The sequence below is a fragment of the Typopeltis vanoorti genome, chromosome 10 (assembly GCF_054136105.1).
Source record: "Typopeltis vanoorti isolate ZY-2024b chromosome 10, IOZ_Tvanoo_1.0, whole genome shotgun sequence".
Lineage (NCBI taxonomy): Eukaryota > Metazoa > Arthropoda > Arachnida > Uropygi > Thelyphonidae > Typopeltis > Typopeltis vanoorti.
Window position 1 is genome coordinate 96,741,596 of NC_143558.1, and position 23,507 is coordinate 96,765,102.

The 23,507-nt window shown below is 37.3% G+C and overlaps 1 protein-coding gene across 1 annotated transcript in view; it reads right to left on the bottom strand.

Moving 5' to 3' along the window:
* The window catches only part of LOC150102612 (regulator of G protein signaling 7-like), a 463,836-nt gene that overhangs the window by 303,345 nt on the left and 136,984 nt on the right, over positions 1–23,507 (bottom strand). The window lies entirely within an intron of this gene.

Below are 23,507 nucleotides of genomic sequence, written 5' to 3' on the forward strand. Positions count from 1 at the left end.
TTGACTTTTGTGTGTGTATGTAGCTTCAGTGGCATAGCTGGGGCGTCAAAGTGTCCATCCCAGGCAGCACTTTGAACCTTACCCTGTATGTCGTTTTGACTTTTTGTAGTATTTTTAGTGTGCATTGAGAGGGGCGGCAAAAGCTATAGCAACACCGGTGTGTGGCTCTCACAAATACCATAATACATTCTGTAATACATTCCTGCTGTTTGTAGAGGGGAAATCAATGCCATGTGATGAATGAGCACGGGAGAGAAAGTGGAAATGATTTCCAAAATATGAAAACATGTTTTGGAAATAATACATAGGATTTTAGAAGGAAAAAGGTATTGAAGTCGTAGCAAATACTGATAATAAGCTTATTTAAAAAAATCTATACATTTATCCCAAAGTTGTATTAAAAACTTATGGAAGAGCATGCCTTCATTTATAAAAGCTTCAGTCATAGGATCAGTTCTGCAAAAACGCGAATCTATTTTCCCATTCCCTATCAATCCTATCCGTAAACAGACAAATTCAAGTGCAGTGTTAAAATTTTCAACTAAGTTCCCGGTTTTCTAATATCAAAACTAATTAGCGCTGACAAAATCTGATTTATTCTTGAGATTCAGGAGTAAATTACGATTCGGCTGAGAAGGTACAAGTTGTCACGATAAGGGATTCCCCTCCCCCCTTTCTTATTCTAAACTACGCGAAGAATCAACGGAAAGACAAGAGGACCGACCTAGTTAGAAAATGGCGGCTCGCGTACGCGTATCAGTTTCGCGTTTTCATGAGTGTGATATTTTTGGATTTCCGAATGATATAAGGTAAGCGTTCTTCATTTTGTGAAATATTTGCTACCTATGCTGGTAGATCGATTTGATCTACGGGATATTTACATTGGGCTCTAGGACCCATTTCTCAAACTTTATTCTAACAGAGTTGTTGTCTCGTTGTCTCCGATCAGATATGTCAAAACCTCTCAATGAAGGCATATTCGAAGAAGTTTACAGAGAATTCCTAAGATTTGGAAAACTATTGAGCGACAACTGGCCAGGGAAAGTAAAGCTGTTAAAAAAATTCCCCCCCCTACAGCAGTCACAGAGGATAGGATGGATGATTTAAATGATGGAAGTATGTTGACTGAAGCAGAATTAAGACACTCCACGAATATAGAGGATGCTGCATCCTTGGATAATACTCCGCAGTTTTTGGAAGCCAACACAGAATTCCAAACGGTCAAAAAGAAAAGGAAAATCTCCTCTACTGCAGATACACCCAAAACAGTGGAGATAGAACCAGATAATGAAATTAAAGAAAGGGTACCCCCAGTCGTCCTAAGGGCCAAGGAGCACTGGACGTCCGTTGCATCCACACTGATATCTTCAGATATCACCTTCATTAAAGCCACAAACACAGAAGAAGGGATTCGCATACAATCTAAAACGTCATCAGACTACAGAAAAATAACCAAACTTCTAGACAACAACAACCTACCAACCACACTTTTGCACTCAACAGTGAGAAAAATTTAAAAGTAGTATTAAGGGGAGTAACTGAAACATTACAAATATAAGACCTCACTGCAGACCTCCAATTTAAGGGATTTAGCCCAATTAAAGTCAGCCGAATGCAGAGAGCTGATAAAACACCCTATCCCCTAATTCTGGTGGAAATAAGTAAAGACCAAAAACATATATACAATCTCCAAACCATCTGTGATCTATTCATAAAAGTTGAGGCATTGAAACATAAATCAACTACAACTCAGTGCCATAGATGCCAGAAGATTGGGCACGCACAACGATGCTGCAAGGCTGAATTTCGTTGCGTGAAATGTGGTGGCAAATACACATCAAATGAATGCCATAAACCCTGCACCCTTCCAGCAAAGTGTGCAAACTGCAGAGGACCACACCCTGCAAACTATAGGGGCTGTACAGCATTTCCCCAAAACCAAAAGATACAACTCAAAACCAGTAAACCTCTTCAAGAACACACGTCCTCCCATCAAACCATAGTCTCCACAACGGATGGAAGATCGTATGCTGAAGTTACAAGATCAACCTTCCAAAAAGACCCAAAACCAAATCAGTCACAGCAAACCAACAAACCTATCCTACTGAACATAACAAGCCACTTAGGTGAAATGCTTGCTGAACTCTGACAAACCAACCCAACTCAAGAAGCGAAGGATATCATCTTAAGGCATACACAATCACTCTTTATGGAAATTCTTAATGGATAAGTCTAAAAGAAAACCGAAATCGTTACAAATTGTTTCATGGAACGAAAATGGTTTATCTATCAAATTACAGGAGCTGCAGGAGTTTGCAGCAGAAACCCAGACATCATCCTCATAAATGAAACACATCTTCGTCCAAGTGACAAAATCAGAATTAACAGTTATAGCACTTACTGTACAGACGGATGCTTTGCTAGAGGTGGAGGCACTGCCATCTTTGTGAAAAGAAACACAAAACAAAATTCAATAGCTGAACCTCAAACAGAACACATGGAAACTACAGGAATAGAAACACATATGGAAAACACAAGCAGCATTACGATATATGCAGCCTACAACCCCACAAATAAAAAAACTCCTTGAATCTGACTTAGATGTGATACAAAATACAGGCAGAGTAGTGATTATAGCCAGAGATTTTAATGCCAAACATTCAGTCTGGAACAGCAGAAGCTCAAATATTAGCGGAAGAATACTCAACTCTTACACCACTTCAAGAAATATAACAGTAATAGGACCCACTGAACCCACACATTACGGAGCAACCGGACGTCCTAATGTACTAGATATAGCTATATTAAAATACATAGCGCACAGCTATCAGATACAAGCAATCAACGACTTAAGTTCTGATCATAACTCCATCATATTACAACTAGGAACCATACAAGATTTAACGGAAAACACCACCATATTTATAAATTGGAAACAACTTCCCTCAGCCTTCCAGGAAAACCTTGGTCCAATACCGCATATAACATCTGCCGAAGATGTAGAAAAAGCAGTGAAAACTCTTGAAAATCAACTACTGACAGCTATAACACAGGTAACAAATACAACCAAATGTACACCATCAAATAAACTCCTAGAGGATATAAAACGTCTTAACCAAGAGAAAAACAGATTAAGAAGACAATATCAGAGAACAATGGACCCAGCAGATAAACAAGCAGTCAATAGAGCAACAAACTAGGTTCGATATGCCCTAAAGGACCACCGTAACCAACTCTGGAATAACAAAATTCACCAATTAAACACAGAGGATCAATCAATATGGAAAATGATGAAATCACTGCGTTCAAAGCGTTTTACATTTCCTCCAATCCAAGTGAATCTAATGTTGTCTACAACGACGAGGAAAAGCTGAAGCATTTGCTGACAGTTTAGAAAAACAATGCAGCCCCAATTATATAAATACAGATATAAATTTCATAAGTAAAATTCACACCGAAGTGCGTAAAATAACTCAAAATGCCTCACTCCAATCCAATAACAAATCCGTGTCACCAACAGAAATATATGAGATTTTAAGAAAACTAAATAGCAAAAAGGCTCCGGGTCCAGATGGAATAACAAACAAGGTACACAAGTTACTTCCCCGCAAAGGGGGTTATGCATCTGGTAGCCATCATTAATGCCATCCTCCGGCTAAATTATTTCCTAGAGCGATGGAAAATTGCCGACGTTTTCCTAATTCCCAAACCTAGAAAAAATACACAGTTTCTTGAAAATTACAGACCAATCAGCCTTCTTTCATGCATAGGTAAGAAAGCCGAACGTGTTATTCTCACACGGGTTCAAGAGGCAACAGATATCAACCATGTCATTCAAGATGAACAATTCGGCTTTAGGAAATATCACTCCACAATGCTACAAATTTATAGAGTTATCGAACACATAACCCAAGGTTATGAATGGCACCAACACTCTGGCACAGTTTTCCTGGACATCACTCAGGCATTTGATAGAGTGTGGCATCATGGACTAATTTTTAAACTATACAAAGTTGGTATTCCATTACCACTAGTTCTACTTATCAAATCATATCTAAATAACAGAAAATTTTAAATAAAACTCAACGGTATTAGATCCACAGAGAGGAGAATCACGGCCGGACTCCCTCAAGGCTCTCTGCTATCTCCCCTACTCTTCTTCATATACATGGCAGATCTCCCTAAACTGTCCCCAGCTATCACCGCTCTATATGCCGATGACACAATCATTATAGCCAGATCCCTCCGTCCACACCTGGCCACAATCAAGCTGCAGAGAGCAGTCAATGAATTGGAGGATTGGTACACCAAGTGGCATATCGCAATTAATCCAAACAAAAGCTCTGCAGTATTTTTCACCAGATGAAAAGCAGAACCGAATACAAGCATACAAATGTTTGGTAAAATCATCCCTTGGCGTAATTCTACCAAATATCTAGGAGTTCATCTTGATAGACGTCTAAACTTCAAGTCATATATGGATAGTGTCGCCACTAAGGCAAGTCACACTATAGCACAGCTATATCCACATTTGAATAGGAACAGCTTCCTAAGCATAAGCAACAAAATCTTCCTTTTCAAATCGGTAATCAGACCGCAACTAACTTACGCCTCTCCAACCTGGGGTCACACGACTAAAAGCAATATCAACAGACTTCAGATAATACAGACTAAATGCCTAAGAATGACATTTAATGCCCCATGGTTCATCAGAAACATCCAGTTACATGAAGAAGCCAATCTTCCAGATATTAAGACCTACATGACAAATTCTTCACAATCACAGATAATCAACCAAATCAGCTAGTTCGACAGGCAGCGGACTCCAAGCCCTCAGATCGTTTCAAACATAAAAAACCGAAATCCTCTATTGCAAGAGAAAGCTGATACAGCCTCAATGCTCCCAGTGAGCGGTTAAATTACCACAATAATCTCACCACCCACAATCTAAAATCCAGATGAAGGGATAAACAGTCAAGGACCCAGTCCATCAACCAATTAAGTTCAAAGTTCAATCAGAAGGTGATATAGCCGATCTCGTACGGTGGATAGCTATAGTTTTTCGCTCTGGAAACTTGGGTCTTTTCATTCAACAAAATGGGCAGACTGGTCGAATACATTTGTCTGATAATACACTGAACTCAATGATGTGATAACTGCGTTTCAGTTGTAATTTCCCAACTTTCTAAATTATAGACAGAATTTATTATGAACTTGAACATTTTTTTGAGAAATAAAAAAGCCTGTGTAGCTCCGTGGATGTGGTGTTTGCATACCACGGCGCTTGGCCGCACGAAGGAAGATTTGGTTTCGAGTCTAGTCGGCGACTAGAGGAAATTTTTCTAAGCCTTTTTTCGACCAGTTCCCGAAATAGTCGATCTCTGGCACGGGCAAGCGGGTTTTTCCTCCCGGAAACTCGGGTTTTTCGTTCTGTAAACTCAAGAAAATCGACCGTAGAACCCACATTGTTTCAGACATTAAATATATTGTGTTAGGGTTAGGGACCACAAGATGGCTGCACATTTGAGCCGTCTCTCTTCACTGTGTACCACTTAATTAGTGATAGCCTTGGGCCATCTATCTCTGATTGGTACCAGTGGAGATTGAACTGCCCACTAAGTCTCCAAAAGTTAGATAGGGCTAAATGGCCTCGCCTACTCCCCGTAGACGGGAATAAAAAGGCGTTAGCTGATTTTTTTTTTTTTTTCATAATACAAGAAACTCAAATATCTAGCTATAACTTAATTACCGTCTCACTAAGAAAAAAGCAAAATTTTAAAACTTTTAAATGAATTAAAGTTGAATATATTGATGTGGACACAAACCGACCAAGGGAAAAAATTGCTATTTGCAGATCATTCTCACGTACTCATATTAACTGACGGTAATGTTTTACCTGGCACGTATTACCAGGAAGTTGTTTAAAAAAATACTTGAAGGATTCAGTGAAATACAAATCTGCAGCCATTTATCAGACAGAGGCATACATGTAAATAGACAAAGCCTTAATTATGCTATATATATATATATATATATATATATATTAAGGATACCAAGTAATTTTATAAACTTGGTTTTCTTACTCCTTCTCTCAAGTAAGCAAAACAATTAAGTTTGCGCCTGAACGTAGTTCAAGTCTAAAAGGTAGTGCAACACCAGGGAAACCCGTTGTAAAGGTGAGTAAAGTTCTCATCACTATTCTTAGTATTTCCCATAATGTAAAACACATCTCACTAGAAGATGTATACTGTTATACATTATGGGTGGGGGGGGGGGTCACTATCCAGACCGGTTTTAACCTTTTTTTGAGGTCTCCTCAGTGAGCAGCTAGACCCTGAAATATCAAGGTTTTTAGTAATACAGAGCCTTATCAACTTTACCTATACAAGTTAACATAACTTTACCTATAACAGTATACTTCTTCTAGTGAGATGTATACTGTTTTTCTAGAATAGAATAGGTATCAGAACTTATTAAGTTCTGATACCTATTCTATTCTAGAAAGTGATCCCACAACAGAACTTCATAACCGTACAAACAATCTTTTGAAATCAACTTCTGAACTTCCTAGACATACAAGACTATCTCTCCGCTCTCTCCATCCCCTCATTCCTCGTTTGTACGACCTGCCTAAGATCCACAAGGCTGACACTCCTTTAAGACCTATTGTGGAAGGTATTGACTCACCTATGTACAATCTCTCTAAATATCTTGCAGATTCTTTAAAACATCTAGTTGGCAATTCCTCCTCCTTCATCAAAAACTCTGAAGATTTCATCTCAAAAATAAAAAAAAAATTAAATCGCATAGACTCTGACAGAATGGTGAGTTTTGACATCGTGTCTCTTTTTACGAATGTACCTACAGATGAAGTTCTGACTCTTCTTAAGGACAAGGTTTCTAAGAAAATATTTGCTCTTCTAACTCACTGCATTAATTCCGGCTATTTCTGCTATGAAGATAAAATATATAAATAAACTGCCCATAGCTAGCGGGTTAGTTATGGGCAGCCCTCTATCCCCAGTCTTAACTAACATTTTTTAAAGAAGATTTTGAAGAGAGAGCTATTTCGATAGCTACTTTAAAACCTAAGCTGTGTTACGCTACATTGATGACGTCTGCCATATCTGGGAACATGGTTTAGAGGAACTTCAAAACTTCCTAAACCATTTAAATAATCAACATCAGAACATTAAATTCACATCAGAACTAGAGATTAACGGCGTTCTCCTCTTCTTGGATCTAAAGATCAGTAGATTACCTGACTGTCTTAAATTTTCAATTTTTCGAAAAACCACTCACACTGATAGATATTTGCATGGCTCTTCTCACCACTTCCCTCCTCAGAAACTGGGCATCATCTCCATCCTTGCCCATCGAGCAAGATATCTCACTTCCACAGAAGAAGACCTTCAAACAGAGCTTAACTTCCTGAAAAACACCTTCTTAAATAATGGATATTCATCTCGTAACATCACTAAACGTTTGAGACCACGCCAACAACCTCGACAAGAAGAGGAATCCCACCCTATCACTTATATACAGTTACCATTTATCAACTCTCTTACCCCAAAACTATTTAGGATATGAAGAAATTCAACATAAAGACTGACTATACTACTTTGGCAAAACTTCGTTCTTTTCTGAGACGACCAAAACCAAAACACAACGAATTGCATTTTCCTGGTGTTTATAAAGTTATGTGCGACTGTGGTCGACCTTATTTTGGTCAGACAGATAAATCTGTTTCACTTCATCTTGAGGAATATAGACGTGACATCTCCTACTGTAGAACACGAGCGAGCGCCCTTTCCAGTCATGTTCTCTTCTCCGCAAACTCTAATCTCGAAGAACGGCCACACCAAGTTGATTGGGACCACACAACCAATTTATATATATGCAAGGTTGAATTTGAAAGACGAATTATAGAATCAAAGTAAATAGTTCTGGACCCTTCACACTTGAACAACAATCTAAGCTACAATTTGCCTGATTCCCATAGCGCAGTAATCCAATCTGGCGCTCTAAAATTAGCTGTCACGCACATTCAACTCATGCCAACAGTAGCACACGGTCACCTATCAAATATGACTGTTACTATTCTGCTTCTTTTTATTAAGCTGGAAAGTCCATATTTTTTACCTTGTTATTTTTATAAGTCTTATGTTATTTCTTACTCACCTGAAAAAGTCGGAACACCGATGAAACTAGTCGAGATTTATTAAAGGTTTTTGTTATACTTTCTCGGGTTCTAGTCAGTTAAATTTTAATTTTATAAATATATATATATAAAATCTATATATATATATATATTTTTTTTTTCCCTCTCCCAAAATTATTAACGATATTGTTGAAGTATTGAGTTTCCGACTAGCAGTGAATAAAACTGCATTGGCAAGCGACTGAGGGCAGCACTATGCGCAACTAAACAATTGTCTATGATACTGTCAGAAATCCTTCTTTAATTCTTCCTGCATCTAATCATGGTAAGAAAGATGAATGAGCGATGCCGGTAGTGTGTATATACTACCAGATAAGACACTGTACGTAGCACACAATACGATGGCGCGAAGTTCACATCGCTTTGATTGGAATAAAAGGAGACTAGATCAACAACCATCAGGACGTAAATTATCTTGCTTAGGGAAATAATCAAGATTGCAATTGCATGGGCAATAAGAATCGATGGATAGATTAAGCAGTCCGAAAATTTAGCAACGATATATGAAAATAGCAACTCGGAATGTTAAATCATTAAAGAAGTTAAAAACAAATAGTTAAAAAAACATAAAAAATCCAACCCAAAATAATAAAAAACAACCCACCAATACTAATTTTTTACCAAAACAAAAAGTTTCCACATCCACTTCACTAACATCCGTGGCCTAAACAGCAATATAAATTATGTGCATCACCACCTTCAGTCATCTAAACTACTATTCCTATCAGAACCTCAACTGGCAACCTCAGCAGCCATTGTCTACCTCAACTGCCCAAATGACACATTACACAGCTCTTTCCGCCACAATGGCAGCACTTGTGCATTCATCAGAACAGACATACCAGAGACTGCTAATCCTTGAATCCCCATTGTTTGATCTACTTTGGATCAAAATTTTTCTGCCAAATCAACTTGCCCTTTTCATATGCTTCCTCTCTCGCTCTCCAAACTCCATCAACTACTCCGACCTCTTCAACTATCTCTTTCTAAAGCTCAACTTTCTGTAGTCGAAATACCCCAATAGTGAGGTCATCCTTCTTGGGGATTTCAATGTCCACAACTCATACTGCCTCCCCTTCTCCAGCTTCACTGACCAAGCAGGCAGGAATGCTGAGGTGTTTGACATCAGCAATGCAGATCATCAATCTTCCTACCAGAATACCTGACAACCGCCCATTCAATTTGCCAAAATCTTTGACCTCTTGCTAACAAGCTAACCTTCCAGGGGAGTTTGTTAGGAAGAGGTACAGTTCTCCTCTTGGTAACTTGGACCACAACCTCATTCAGACCTCTTTTGCCACAAAACAACCTTCGTCCAGCAGGTCACAGTCTCGTGTCCTTTCGCACTTCAAGAGTTCTATCTGGGAGGTCCTCGTTACTCATATTCCTCCTTTCCATAATCCAACTACTGCTTCGGTTCTTCTGATCTATACAACTGCTCAGACAGAATAATAGAAATCATTCTCAGGAATGAAGACTTTCATCCCCTATTTCACTCCAAATTATTCTCAGCCACCATTTCTCATCCATTCTCAGCCAAGTACATTGTTATCGGCTCTCCTCTTGGTAACTTGGACCACGACCTCATTCAAGTCTCTTGTGCCGCAAAACAACGTTCACCCACCAGTTCAGTCTCGTGTCATTTTGCACTGCAAGAGTGATACCTGGGAAGTCCTAGTGACTTCTATTCCTCCTTCCCATAATCCGACTACAGGTTCAGTTCTTCTGATCTAAAGGTGTAAACATCTGCTCAGACCGAATAACAGAAATCATCCTCTCAGGAATGAAGGCTTTCATCCCTTATTCCACTCCAATTTCTCAGTCACCACCCGAATCTTGGTTCTCAAAAAAGCTTGCCAATGTTGTAAAAGAAAAAACCTCTGCTTACCACGAATGGCTCAAGACCAAAACTTCAGCTGCTCTCTCTCTCTCTGCAGCTCACAACAGTTGCAAAAGAATCATCACCAAGTCAGATTCTGAAAGGACCAAATGCCGTAAACTCGTCTCCTGCCCAAATGACAGTCACTCCTTCTGGTACCTTTCCAAGGGCTCAACTTCTTCCCACCCAGGTTTCTATCTCACCTAAAGACAAGATCAGCTTACTGTCATCATTCTTATCTTTCAATTCCTGCATCGATGACCTGGAAAAGTTCCCTTCAGTCCACCATAGTCTTCCGACAAAAAGAAATTCGAATTATCCTTAATAACCTGAACATGATGGTATCTCACCTACTGTGTTAAAAATTGTGCTCGAGAACTAACACCTACGCTATTCGACTGGCATCTACCCTACAACATGGAAACAGATCCACATTCATCCCATCTAAAAGAAAGGTAATAAAAGTCAATCAACGAAGTACCGTCCAATTACTCTCACTTGTGTTCCCTCAAAAATTATGGAGAAGGTTATCAACAACCAACTGTTGAATCACCTAGAGACATATCAAGTAATCAATGACCAGCAGTATAGATTCCACCACTCGTGATCTACAGCTCATCTTCTTGCTTTCACTACCCACCTCTGGACTCAGACCATGGAGAAAATTTAAGAAACTAACATGGTTGTCCTCACCATTTTAAAGGCATTTGATCGGGTTTGGCACAGGGCCTACTTAAAAAACTGCCTTCCTCACTCTGTAACTGAATTGCCAACTTTCTCACTGGCCACTCAGTATGTGCCACAGTGAACAGTTTACTCTCCTCATATTTTCCTCCACCAATGCAGAAATATTCCAGGGCTCTGTTCTTTCACCCACTCTCTTCCTCTTGTATATAAACGACCTGCTCTCACAGATTTACATTCCTATTCATAGATGACAGTACACTCCATTCCTCCTTTTTATTCGACAAACCTGTTAGTCCTCAATATCTGCCATGACTAGGATGACCTGAACTCAGACCTCCTAGCCATATCCCAGTGGGACAAGGACAACCTTATAAACTTCAATGCCACCAAAACTCAGTTCTGTCTGATCTCTCGCAAGAAAGAGTTCTACTGAGATATCAAAACACAATCCAATCAGATTTCTTTTCTTGGACTGACCTGCGACTCTGATCTTTCCTGGCACAACCAAATTAGATTTCCTGGCAACTGTATCTTCTGCAGCCGCCGAAAAATTGACTTTTTCGCACAGGACAGTACTTTGCACACTACTTTATTGCTGCTATATTTGGGGTGGGGAAACAAAACCTTTCTAAGATTGATCGATTAAGAAGAGGCAATCCGGCTAATTAATGATCCTTCTCTCACAAACTTTCAGTTATTGCCTTGTGCCTCTTCTACAGATACTTTTGTGGACAGTGCTCTGTTGAATTGACCACTACTATTCCTCCACTCTCCTCCAAAAAAAGCCACTGCTAACCAACATCCTTTTATAGTCCGTCTTGAAACTAACCGAACTAACTTCACTGCTTCCTCTTTCGTTCCATCTACTTAGGTCCTTTGGAACAGTCTTCCCCAAAGATTACAAACCAAACCAGCTGTTCAAGTAAAAGGTGAACAGTCTCCTTTTTTTCCGTTCGTCTTGCTCAAGCACGGCACTGATGTGTTTGTGGCCTTTCGTGTATGGATCAGATATATATGAAATAAAAAATTAAGTAATTAACAAAAAAACATTAAACGGCTATAAATGCCTAAGTTCGATTCTCGTCATGATGGGGGGAATCTTTATATGGACGTTTTCAATCGAAGGTGAGTTAGCCGATCTCATACGGAGGTAGCAGGGTTTTTCTCCCGGAAACTCGGGTTTTTCATCCCGCATACAGACAAATCGGTCCTTCAGAACACACGCAATTTACAGACAAAAAAAATACTAGCTGTGGTAGTGGCCAGTAGATGGCACTGAAGGTGATGAGTGGTGAGAGAGGTTCGGTGTAGTGGTGGATACAAAGAGTTGTACAATAGGTGCCCTCCCGCGATGAGTCTTCGGACTCCTTGGAGGTGTCACGAATAATAATAATAATAATAATAATAATAATCATCATCATCATCATCATCAAATTCCTACTATGTACCCTCAAGGGGTGTACAAGATATGACAGTACTACATGAAAAAATTACATCATTACTAACTTCCTATCTACAATTTTCCTCCAAATCAGTCTGTTACTTGTCAAGACTCCAACATTATCAGATCTTATATTTCTATCGTCTAAGGCACTTTGTACCGTATCAATCCACCTATATCTTGGTCTTCCTCTGGGTCGTTTTCCTGCCAACCTGACAGACAACACTTGTTTTGCTAATCTTTCCTCTCCCATTCTATTTAAGTGACCATACCACCTGAGATTAGCTCTGCTAATGCATTCCTGGATGCTGACAATGTCAAGTTCTTTCCTAATATCCTCATTTTTAATATGATATTGCCATTGATGCCATCTGTTCACGCCTCTAATCTTTCTCAGGACTCTCATATCTGCGGTCTCTAGTCTTTGGTCAAGTGTTTTACTTCTGACCCAGCTCTCAGATCCATAAGTTAAAACTGGTTTGAACACTGTCTTGTATACAGCTAATTTAGTGTTCCGACTAATTTCTCTCTTATTCCAGATGAATTTATTCAATTGACTTCCCACCATACCAGCTTTGCTAATTCTGTTGTCTATTTCTATATTTAATTTACCATCTTCAGTAAAAATTGTGCCTAAGTAGCTGAAATGTTTTACTTGGTCCACAGGTTCTCCATTCACAACACAGTTGACATTTTCAATGATTCTGCCTATTTTCATTGTCTTTGTCTTTTTATTGCTGACCTTCATACCATATCTATTACAACAGCTATTCAATTTAGTCAGAGAATCTTGCAGACTTGTAGCAGATTTATTTAGAAGTATATCATCAGCATAAAGCAAAGAGCTGACATTAACATCTCCAATTTTGATATCAGGTTTAATACCACTTTCCTTTATAATATGATCCATATAAATAATGAATAACAGAGGGGATAATGCACATTCTTGTCTCACACCAGATTTAACATTAAACCATCTTGCTGTACTTCCTTCAATTCTAACTGCTGACTTACAACTCAAATAAAGACTAAGTATTACTTGATATAATGCCCCATTGACACCATATAACTGCAGCGTATTGAATAGCTTCTCTCTTGGCACCTTGTCATATGCCTTTTCCAAATCGACAAAACTTAAATACAGATCTTTGTTATATTCCCATGCTTTCTCGACTATTTGTCGTAAAGTGAGGATCTGATCCTGACAGCCTCTATTTGGCCTGAATCCAGCTTGTTCTTCACCAAGCTTTTCTTCCACAATTCTTCTCAACCGTTTCTCAAGTATACTGGCATAGATCTTGCCAAGAATACTCAGTAGGGAAATACCTCTGTAATTCTCACATTTAGTTTTTTTTCCCTTTTTATATATGGATAATAATAATAATAATAATAATAATAATAATAATATATGGATGTTTTTGATAGCCTGTGGAAATGCTAGTGGCGGTAGTGGGCGGTAGATGGCGCTGGTATAGTTGCGGTTAGTTGTAATTGGTGGATGAGTGGTGGGAACAAAGAGTTGTAGAGTAGATACCCTCCCTGGATGAGTCTTTGGACTCCCTTGATGTGTCACATAATAATAATAATAATAATATATAACGATAATTCCTGTTGGAATTATCGTTATAACTGGATTTAACAGCATAATTTGAGAGCAGACGATACTAAGAATTGAGAACCAAGAGAGCCAAACAATATTACGAATATGCAAAAGATTTAACGAACCAGTCCTATTTAAAATGGAATTAAATTAGTACAACGTTGTACAGATAATGAAATGAGAATAAATAATATAAATAATACACTTTACCAAGACCTTACGAATGTACATGGAGAACCTTAGGAAGCTTATTCGCAATATGCCTGAAGAAATAATTCACATTAGAGGCCTAAGCATTACTTACTGAATTGCGATTCTGAAGAAAGAAAAAAAAAGTAACTACAGATTAACGAGTTAAAATTTAAAACATAAAGTTGAATGTGGAACTATAACAAAAGTGTTACATCTCTGTAAATATTTAAAGATATCTTTTAAAATGACATGTAACAGAGAGAGAGAGAGAGAGAGAGAGAGAGAGAGAGAGAGAGAGAGAGAGAGAGAGAGAGAGAGAGAGAGAGAGAGAGGGGGGGGTAAATAGAATGGATGAATTCTTAGTGAAGTTGGACTTCTATTAAGAAAAAAGTACGGGGAAAAGAAGCTCTTTTAGCACATCTACAATGCAAATCTCACTAAGAAAATATTAAAAACCAAGCAAACTTTTCCTACAGAGCATCAACCACCACGGTCCTCAACTCCGATCTCCAAGCCATCCTCCAATAGGGTTCAGATAACCTCATAAATTTCAATGCCAATAAAACCCAGTTCTGTACTATTTCCCATAAAAAAGAACCATTTTTTCCAAATACCCTTTTTAATGATACCCAAATCTCCAGACAGTTTCAGATCTCACTCCTTGGAATCACCCTGACATCAAACATCTCCTGGCATAAACATATCCCAAACATCGCATCCTCACCCTCAAAAAAAACTAGAATTTCTCTTTCGCTCAAGACGTTACTTCATCCCAGAACAGCTATTAACATTATACAAGTCACAAATCCGCCCGACTATTGAATACTGCTCTCACATATGGGGTGAGGCCCCAAAAAAGCTCTCTCAAAATGCTCGACTCAATACAAAGGAGAGCAATTAGACTTATTAATGATCCATCCCCCCCTCTTTCACACATACGTATGGTCTCTGCAGTATATGTATATTCTAAAAATATTTCAATGGGAAATGTTCATCGGAAATATCATCAATAATTCCTCCGCTCAGTACTAAACTCATTGGAACACGTACAGCTACTGCACAACATCCCTTCACAGTTCACCTAGAAACAAACAGAACAAGTTTCTTTTCCTCTTCCTTCATCCCTGCAACTGCTGCACTGTGGAACAGTCTCCCACCTGCTGTGTTTCCCAACGAATACAATTTAAAGTCATTCAAATCAAATGTAAACAAATTCCTCCTTTCCCAACCCACCACCCATACACGGTACTAATGTACTATAGGTTGACCAACCAACCTCCTGTGTATGGGCCCAACATAAAAAAAAAAAAAAAAAAAAAAAAATCACCTAGCGCCTTTTATTCCCTAATATGGGGGTAGACGAGGCCTATTTCCTATTTCGTATATAACTATATTAAAATAATAATAATAATCGAAGAATTTTTGTGGTACATAAAAGCAATAATCAGATTAATTAGAAACCAAAGAACTGAATTTTAGAAATAACGTGACAACAAACAAAATATGATTCAGGAAAAAAAAAAAAAAAACTGAAATAGATAAACAACTAGAATAGACAAATTTTAGAATAAGGTGTAAAAAAATAACATTTCACATACACAAGCTGTTAAAAAAATAAGTGTTTTCTAAATATCTATTACCCATGGCTGGATTTATGCATAAACTGGATAAACTACAGCTTAGGCTCTCACATCATTACAAGGGCCACAGAAAAGCCATAAAACCTAATAAAATTTAGACAGTAGCTGGCCTCTTAAAATTTATAGTTTAGAGGTCGCAGCAACCTTAAATTTAACTCTGCAAAAATTACAAAATAAATGGAGGGGAAATATTACTCTGTGTGTGTCCTCTTATTTGTACATATAAGAGTGACGAATGTGTCGGCAGACTTCTACTCCCTTGTTCCTAATACTAACTGACATTGCTGTCTGAAATAGCGCGGTTGATATTTTTCTCCTCAGTTGGACAATTAAAATCCCGTTTGCCGTCACCAAAGATCAACTAACTCGGTAGCCGGCTGAAAAAAACTCGTTAGAGGCAATTAGAATTGAATCTGTAATGGCCATCCTATCTAGTGTCATGTAAATTATTCAAGGCTACTCCAATACTTCATGTGCTTTATAGATCTACATAGATCATTTCATAGTATACTATTACAAGATAGCTTAAATATAACTGTGAAAAAAATAAATAAAAACACAGATGGTGAATCTTATGAAAGATATTTATGCAGATGTATAATAAGACAGTGCAATAATGAAACTAAGAGAAATTGAAATAAAGAACAAAGTTATGACGATTCGTTAATCTACTGTTGACTTTAGTATTCTAATGGGTGAAATCATAACAAAATTAATCAATGATTATTTTTAAAGGAATGAAAGATAAAATAAAATTTACAAAGAGAAGTGTTTTGCTGAACAAATATGCCAAAATATAGTTTGAAAATATCATCAGACAAAAATACTTGCAATTATTAGAAACAGACAGAAGAGGAGATTTTAAATACTCTAGAAGTCTGATTAAATCAGTAGAAATAACAGAAATTGAAGTAAAAGAACAATCGCTTTAAATTCATCGAACATTTCTGAGTGCTCAACTAGAAGAATATGGAAAAATAAAATTTAAATATTGTAACTCAGACAAGTATATGTAAAAGTATAATAAGACCGGTTTTCACTCAGGCGTCTGAAGCAAGAAACAGTTAAGATCAAACAGCTAAATACTACTACACCAATGAAAACATTTGAAAAATTCTCGAAAAACAACTGAAGTAATGGTAAATTCTTCTCCCACTTACTACATAACCCCGGGTAATAAAAAAATTTGATTTCATTTTCATAAGCAGTTCACATAAAGTTAACGTCTTTATGTATGTGTAAACAGACAAAAATTGTAAAATAAATAAAAATAAAAAGACATCTGTTAATGATTAATGTCGCCAAACAATGTTATTATTATTGTTGTTGTTGTTCATAAGCTGTTCAGAGTCGTCAAACATATTTTCTCCTTCTTTGGAAATCGTCAAATCTTCTTGAAAAAGCCGTAATCCTGATAAATGAATAATAAACAAAACTAGTTTTGAACAAATCAATAGAACGCAGCTATCAGATTTAAAGAACACGAATCTCACATCAAATTGAAGCAACATGAGAAGTTGGGCTTCACTAGGTACATTGTCCTGACAGACAAGAGGTTTCGCTGGAAGAAGACTAAATCAACTTTCGACCTAAAGAGATAGCTTTAACCTAGAAAGATTTATGAAAGAGTTAGCAGTGTCTGAATAACTTTTCTAATTAAACCGTAATTTAATAGAAATCTGGATTATATGGCCAATTCTTTTTCACCATTAAGCTTGCGAGATGTTCCGGGCCATGGTTTACCTATCGTTCTAGCCACTGCTAGCGCTAGGGTCTTTGTCGCCCGCATGCAATGTCTATCTAAGCGCCCCTGTAACTATCCGGGCGTGTGTGGTTCTTTTACGATAATAAAAATTTTAAATATTTGAAATTTCTTAAATAAATTTTGACAGAACAGCTACACGTTGGTTCGCTAAATGTAACGAACCAGAGGTGTTGACTAGTCAGGAAAATCGTTAAAAACCCGAATATTCAAAAAATTCTCAAAAATTAAAGCAAATTTTGATAAAGCCACTTCACTTTAATCGTTGAATATAATGATACAGGGATTATAGCCTTTTAACCGACCCGAATCGCTAACAAAATTAAAATTAATTTTAATTAAAGTTAAAATTTATTTGAACTAAAGTTTAAAATATTCTTTCATTTTACAAGTTACTAAATTCTTAGTAACTTGTAACAATTTTTTAATAATTTTTATAAGTGGAACTATCTTTTAGGAAAATAAAAGAAACTCAAGATAGATGAGAAAATAAGAAAAGAATTCAGAAATAATTAGAACATTTAATATAAGTATTCGAAAAATAAAATCTTCACAGAATAACAGAAAATAAATTAAATTACATAAATATACTTGATATTTTTTTATTAAAATTTTACGATTTCTGATTTCATATTCACAAAATTAGAAATAATGGTCTTAACGTCTGATTCCGCACATATATCATTTTCAATAGCTATCAACGCCAAACTAACAAGCCTATTTTGTGACATACTTGTTCTTAGGTAGGTTTTAATCAATTTCAACTTGGAAAAGGAACGTTCTCCGCTCGCTACACTAACAGGTAAGGTTAATAGTATTCTTAAAGCAATTGAAAAGTTAGGGAAAGATAAATTATTGGACACAATAAAATTAAGAATATCGAAAGAGTTTCGAATATTTAAATTATCCTCCCAAAAAATATCCCGGAAAGCAAATAACTCGTCATATAGTTCTATTGCATTTACGTCTCTTTATTGTCGCCGTCCTTCAAGAGAATCTCTAAATCGTCATAATGTTTTCGTAAATCTTCGTTGTTAATTTGTAGTAATCTATACAAGAATTGAAATTATCATAATATGTTTTTAGTTGTTCAAAACGTTCTATTAACGAACACAATGCAACGTATAGAAATGTATAAAACACATTCACTGTAATTTATCTTCTGGCGATTGTGGCGTTTCGTAATGAAGCTCGTAGTCAAATTATCGTGTCTTTTTTCGTCGTCGAACTTCCGTATACCAGTTTTAAATTCTTGTTCTCCATCCACCACTTCACTCAGTTCTTTTGCCGTTTTAGAACTTTTTTAAAATTTGTATCTGATCGACACCCTTGTAAGAATCTTTTTAAGTTTTCGATAGATTCTAAAGCAAGTGTATTGTTCATATTTTTGTCTTCTTATTTACTTCATTTATGTAGTCCACTTGCTGTATGGTGCAACAAGAACTGCAACTCTAATAACATTGTTGAAATAGGTGCTGCATTGCAGTAGCATTCGACGATGATCTTCGGTGAGGAAGACATATCTTGTGTACCCTGGACTCTGCAACCTATGAATCCAGGGACATCTTAATCTGAAATAATTTTTCTGCACTTTCGCTGTACTGTTGACGTTAAGTGTGGCAATGTTCCAAGCCGATTAGCCTGTATGAGGTATTTGTGTCTTTCCCTAACGAAGAGAATCTACTTTCTGCTCTTTTACAGTTTCCAGAAAGTGGTTCGGCCAGTTTGCGCTGTTCTGTGTTAAGTTTGACTGCTCTTGGCTGTCAGCAACAACCACCAATACTCAAGTGTCCTTTCATACTGCAGTACAATGGACATAGTCCACTGTAAATGAAGGTGATCATAATTCAATATTATGGCCAAGTAAGTAGAGTAAGATTTTTTTTTTTTTTCCAAGTCCTGAAAAGTGACAGTGAACTGATATCCCGAAAATGTGATATCACTACCAGTTCCTTCATTCGGTATCGATAAAAAAAAAAAAAAAAAGAACAATATGAAAGGCCAACCATAAGGGGATGCACAGACTAGGAGAGGATGACCTACCTTATATAAATGAAGGTGGTAAGGCAGTTTCCACCGTAGATGGCATGCTCTCTAACAATCTCCGAAATATCATTACTGGAGACATATTGAGAACGTCTGCAATTTTGTAATGCAAGATAAGCAACTGGCCATCAGGTAGCATCGGATCTTTTCTACACCGTGGAATGCTTCCCCGTAGAGCGTCATGTTTCATCAGGACTTTACAAGTTTCTAATGACTATGATGGTGCCTCAATGTGATTTTCTGGTTATTGAACTTCAACCCTATTCACTGATCTTGCTCCATCAAGACTACAATATATTCACAGAATTTTTTTGTAAAGGAAACTTTACTGCTTTGATTACATTGAATAATGACGTTAAAAACGTTTAATTTTCTTGACCAAAAAGCTCTAGAAAGACTTTTAATGGGATTATATTGATCAAGTGCATAAAATCAACAACTAAGTTATACCAACTAGTTTCACCAACTAAGGCTGTTGGCATCTTCAGGGTACATAACTGATGTAAGGCACTAAAAGGTAAAGAACTGTTACAAACTATAATCAACCGATTCCAATTATATTAAACAAAGAACAGAGCGCGTACAATACATTCATAGAGCGTGGATGATAACACTTGTTGTTATTTAGGAACGTTCTATAGTTGGCACTATAATTCAGTTCTGGCGAGTTGAAGGATCTGATAAGGGTCTTCCAGATCACGGGCAAGATTAGTCCTTGGTTCCTGTTAAGGTTTGTATACAGCGGGCAACTGTTGTGGCCTCCTTAAAAATTCGGGAGCGGAAGTCCTCCTCCATGTAAGGAATTGTGCTTTTATCCCACTCTATGGTATGGTTCGTTCTTGAGAAATGAAATGCTAACCCCGATTTTTCTTCTCTGTTATTATTGACGTCACCTATATGTTCTTTTTGCCTAATTTCAAGGCTCCTTGAAGTTTGGCCGATGTAATTCAATCCGCATGAGCAGGGTATGTTATAAACTCCAGCATATTTGGAGAAAGTATGGCTATCTTTTGGAGATCTTAAGAATTGTCTAATCGTTTCTGTGGGTTTAAAGGCCACTCTTATTTTATGTGGTCTAAGGAGTCTAGCAATCTTATTGAAAACTGTCCCTAAGTATGGAATGACGATGGTAGAAATATAACATACATCATCTTGTTGTCTTTGTCGGGGTTCAGAGAAAAGTATCTTGTGGACGAGTCTTCGAGGAAATCCATTCATGGTAAGGTTGGTGGATATCAGGGATAGTTCATCCTGGAGGTCTCCTGTTGATCTGTTGTAAGGAGAGAGGCACGGTTCTTCAACATGTGTACAATACTAAGTTTCTGAGAAATGTGGTGGCAGGAAGTGAAATGTAAATAACGTCCTGTATTGGTAGGTTTGCGGTAAACTGAGAGGTTGATACCACCACTCGGAAGCTTCTTAATTAAAGTGTCCAGAAATGATAATTGGTTATCTTCTTCAAGTTCTAGAGTGAATTTGATTGTGTAGTGTAGAGAGTTGATTTTGTTGAGAAAGTCGAACAGGTTCTTTTTTGTGTGGTTCCAAACGATAAAGATATCGTCCACGTATTTCCACCATGCTGTGAGTTTAGGGTCTGTTTGAGTTAAGATTTTACTTTAAAAATCCTCCATAAAGAGATCGGCACAAGATGGAGAGAGGGGCTACCCATTGTAAGGCCAGTCAATTGTTGATATATAGTTTTATTCCATAAGAAAAAGTTTGATGTTAAACAATGATGGAACAGAGAAATAATGTCTTGTGGGAGCAAACTTCCTAAAATGTTGATGACTTCCTCCACAGGGATGTTAGTGAATAGAGATGTAACATCCAGGCTGGCGAGTAAATCCGTATTGGAGATAGAGATGTTGTTCAGTTTCTCAACGAAATGTTGCGAATTTCGTATATAAGTATCCGAATTATGGATGTGTGGTTTGAGGAGGCCTGCCAGGTGTTTAGATAACAAATAAGTTGGCGAACTGATTCCATCCACAATCGGGCGTAGTGGTATTCCATTTTTGTGTATCTGATTAGCGCCATATAGTCTTGGTGTTAGTGGATGCATGGATTTCAATCTACGTTTTAAGTCTATAGATCAGTTCACCATATGACGTATTAAATCGTTGGTATCATTGTGGTTCTTTAGTGTTGGGTTGTGACTAGGACACGGTAGGTTGATGTATTCGACAATAAGCTGTTAATCTTATCTTCGTAATCACTGGTGTTTTAAAATCACTGTTGAATTTCCCTTATCTGCTTTCAATATGATAATGTCTTTCTTTTTCTTCAAACTATACAATGTTCTTTTTTCCAGAGTAGTGATGTTTTTTTTAGGAGTTCTGGAAGATGAGAGGATGATACTACTTTTTAATCTGATATCATTAGCTATGGGTTCCGGTAACGACGAGACTGCCTTTTCTATATTACAAATGATATCCACTTTAGGGATATAATGAGGTGTTATCGCAAAACTGAACCCTTTTTTAAGTATATTGATCTCTGGTTTTGTTAATACATGATCCGATAAATTAAAAATAACTTTGCTGTCTGATAGAAAAGGTTTCGACTTAAAACGTTTTGTATAAAGATCGTTAAATTTTTTTATTTGGTTTCGTTTGCTTGTTGTAAAGGTTTTATCATAGCTAGTAGTGATCATTCTGTCCAAATGCGACCATATATCTTGATCTAAAGTACTAGAAATATCGTCATAAATCTGATAACAGTCTAAATCTATTTGGCTTAAAAGAAATCTGGTATGCTGTATCCGTTTACGTAGAAGTGCCAAAGATGCTTTAAAATAAATATGTTTCGCTCGTCTTGAATGGAATTGTTCTTTCAAAAATAGAAACTTTGGAATAATCTTGTTATCTCTACATCTTTTCAAAAAGTGAGGTGATTTAGTAGTTTGGCTTTTTTACATTTAAGGAATTCAAAACGGCGTACCTTTCTTTTGGTTTCCCCGTGGATTCTATTCATGTTAAAAACGTTTAATTTTTTTGACCAAAAAGCTCTAGAAATGGGTTATCCCCTCTCTCCATCTTGTGCTGATCTCTTTATGGAGGATTTTGAAAGTAAAATCTTAACTCAAACAGACCCTAAATCCACAGCATGGTGGATATACGTGGACGATATCTTTATCGTTTGGAACCACACAAAAAAGGACTTGTTCGACTTTCTCAACAAAATCAACTCTCTACACTACACAATCAAATTCACTCTAGAATTTGAAAAAGATAACCAATTATCATTTCTGGACACTTTAATTAAGAAGCTTCCGAATGGTGGTATCAACCTCTCAGTTTACCGCAAACCTACCAATACAGGACGTTATTTACATTTCACTTCCTGCCACCACATTTCTCAGAAACTTAGTATTGTACACATGTTGAAGAACCGTGCCTCTCTCTTTACAACAGATCAACAGGACCTCCAGGATGAACTATCCCTGATATCCACCAACCTTACTATGAATGGATTTCCTCGAAGACTCGTCCACAAGATACTTTTCTCTGAACCCCGACAAAGACAACAAGATGATATACGTTATATTTCTACCATCGTCATTCCATACTTAGGGACAGTTTCCAATAAGATTGCTAGACTCCTTAGACCACATAAAATAAGAGTGGCCTTTAAACCCACAGAAACGATTAGACAATTCTTAAGATCTCCAAAAGATAGCCATACTTTCTCCAAATATGCTGGAGTTTATAACATACCCTGCTCATGCGGATTGAATTACATCGGCCAAACTTCAAGGAGCCTTGAAATTAGGCAAAAAGAACACATAGGTGACGTCAATAATAACAGAGAAGAAAAATCGGGGTTAGCATTTCATTTCTCAAGAACGAACCATACCATAGAGTGGGATAGAAGCACAATTCCTTACATGGAGGAGGACTTCCGCTCCCGAATTTTTAAGGAGGCCACAACAGTTGCCCGCTGTATACAAAACCTTAACAGGAACCAAGGACTAATCTTGCCCGTGATCTGGAAGACCCTTATCATATCCTTCAACTCGCCAGAACTGAATTATAGTGCC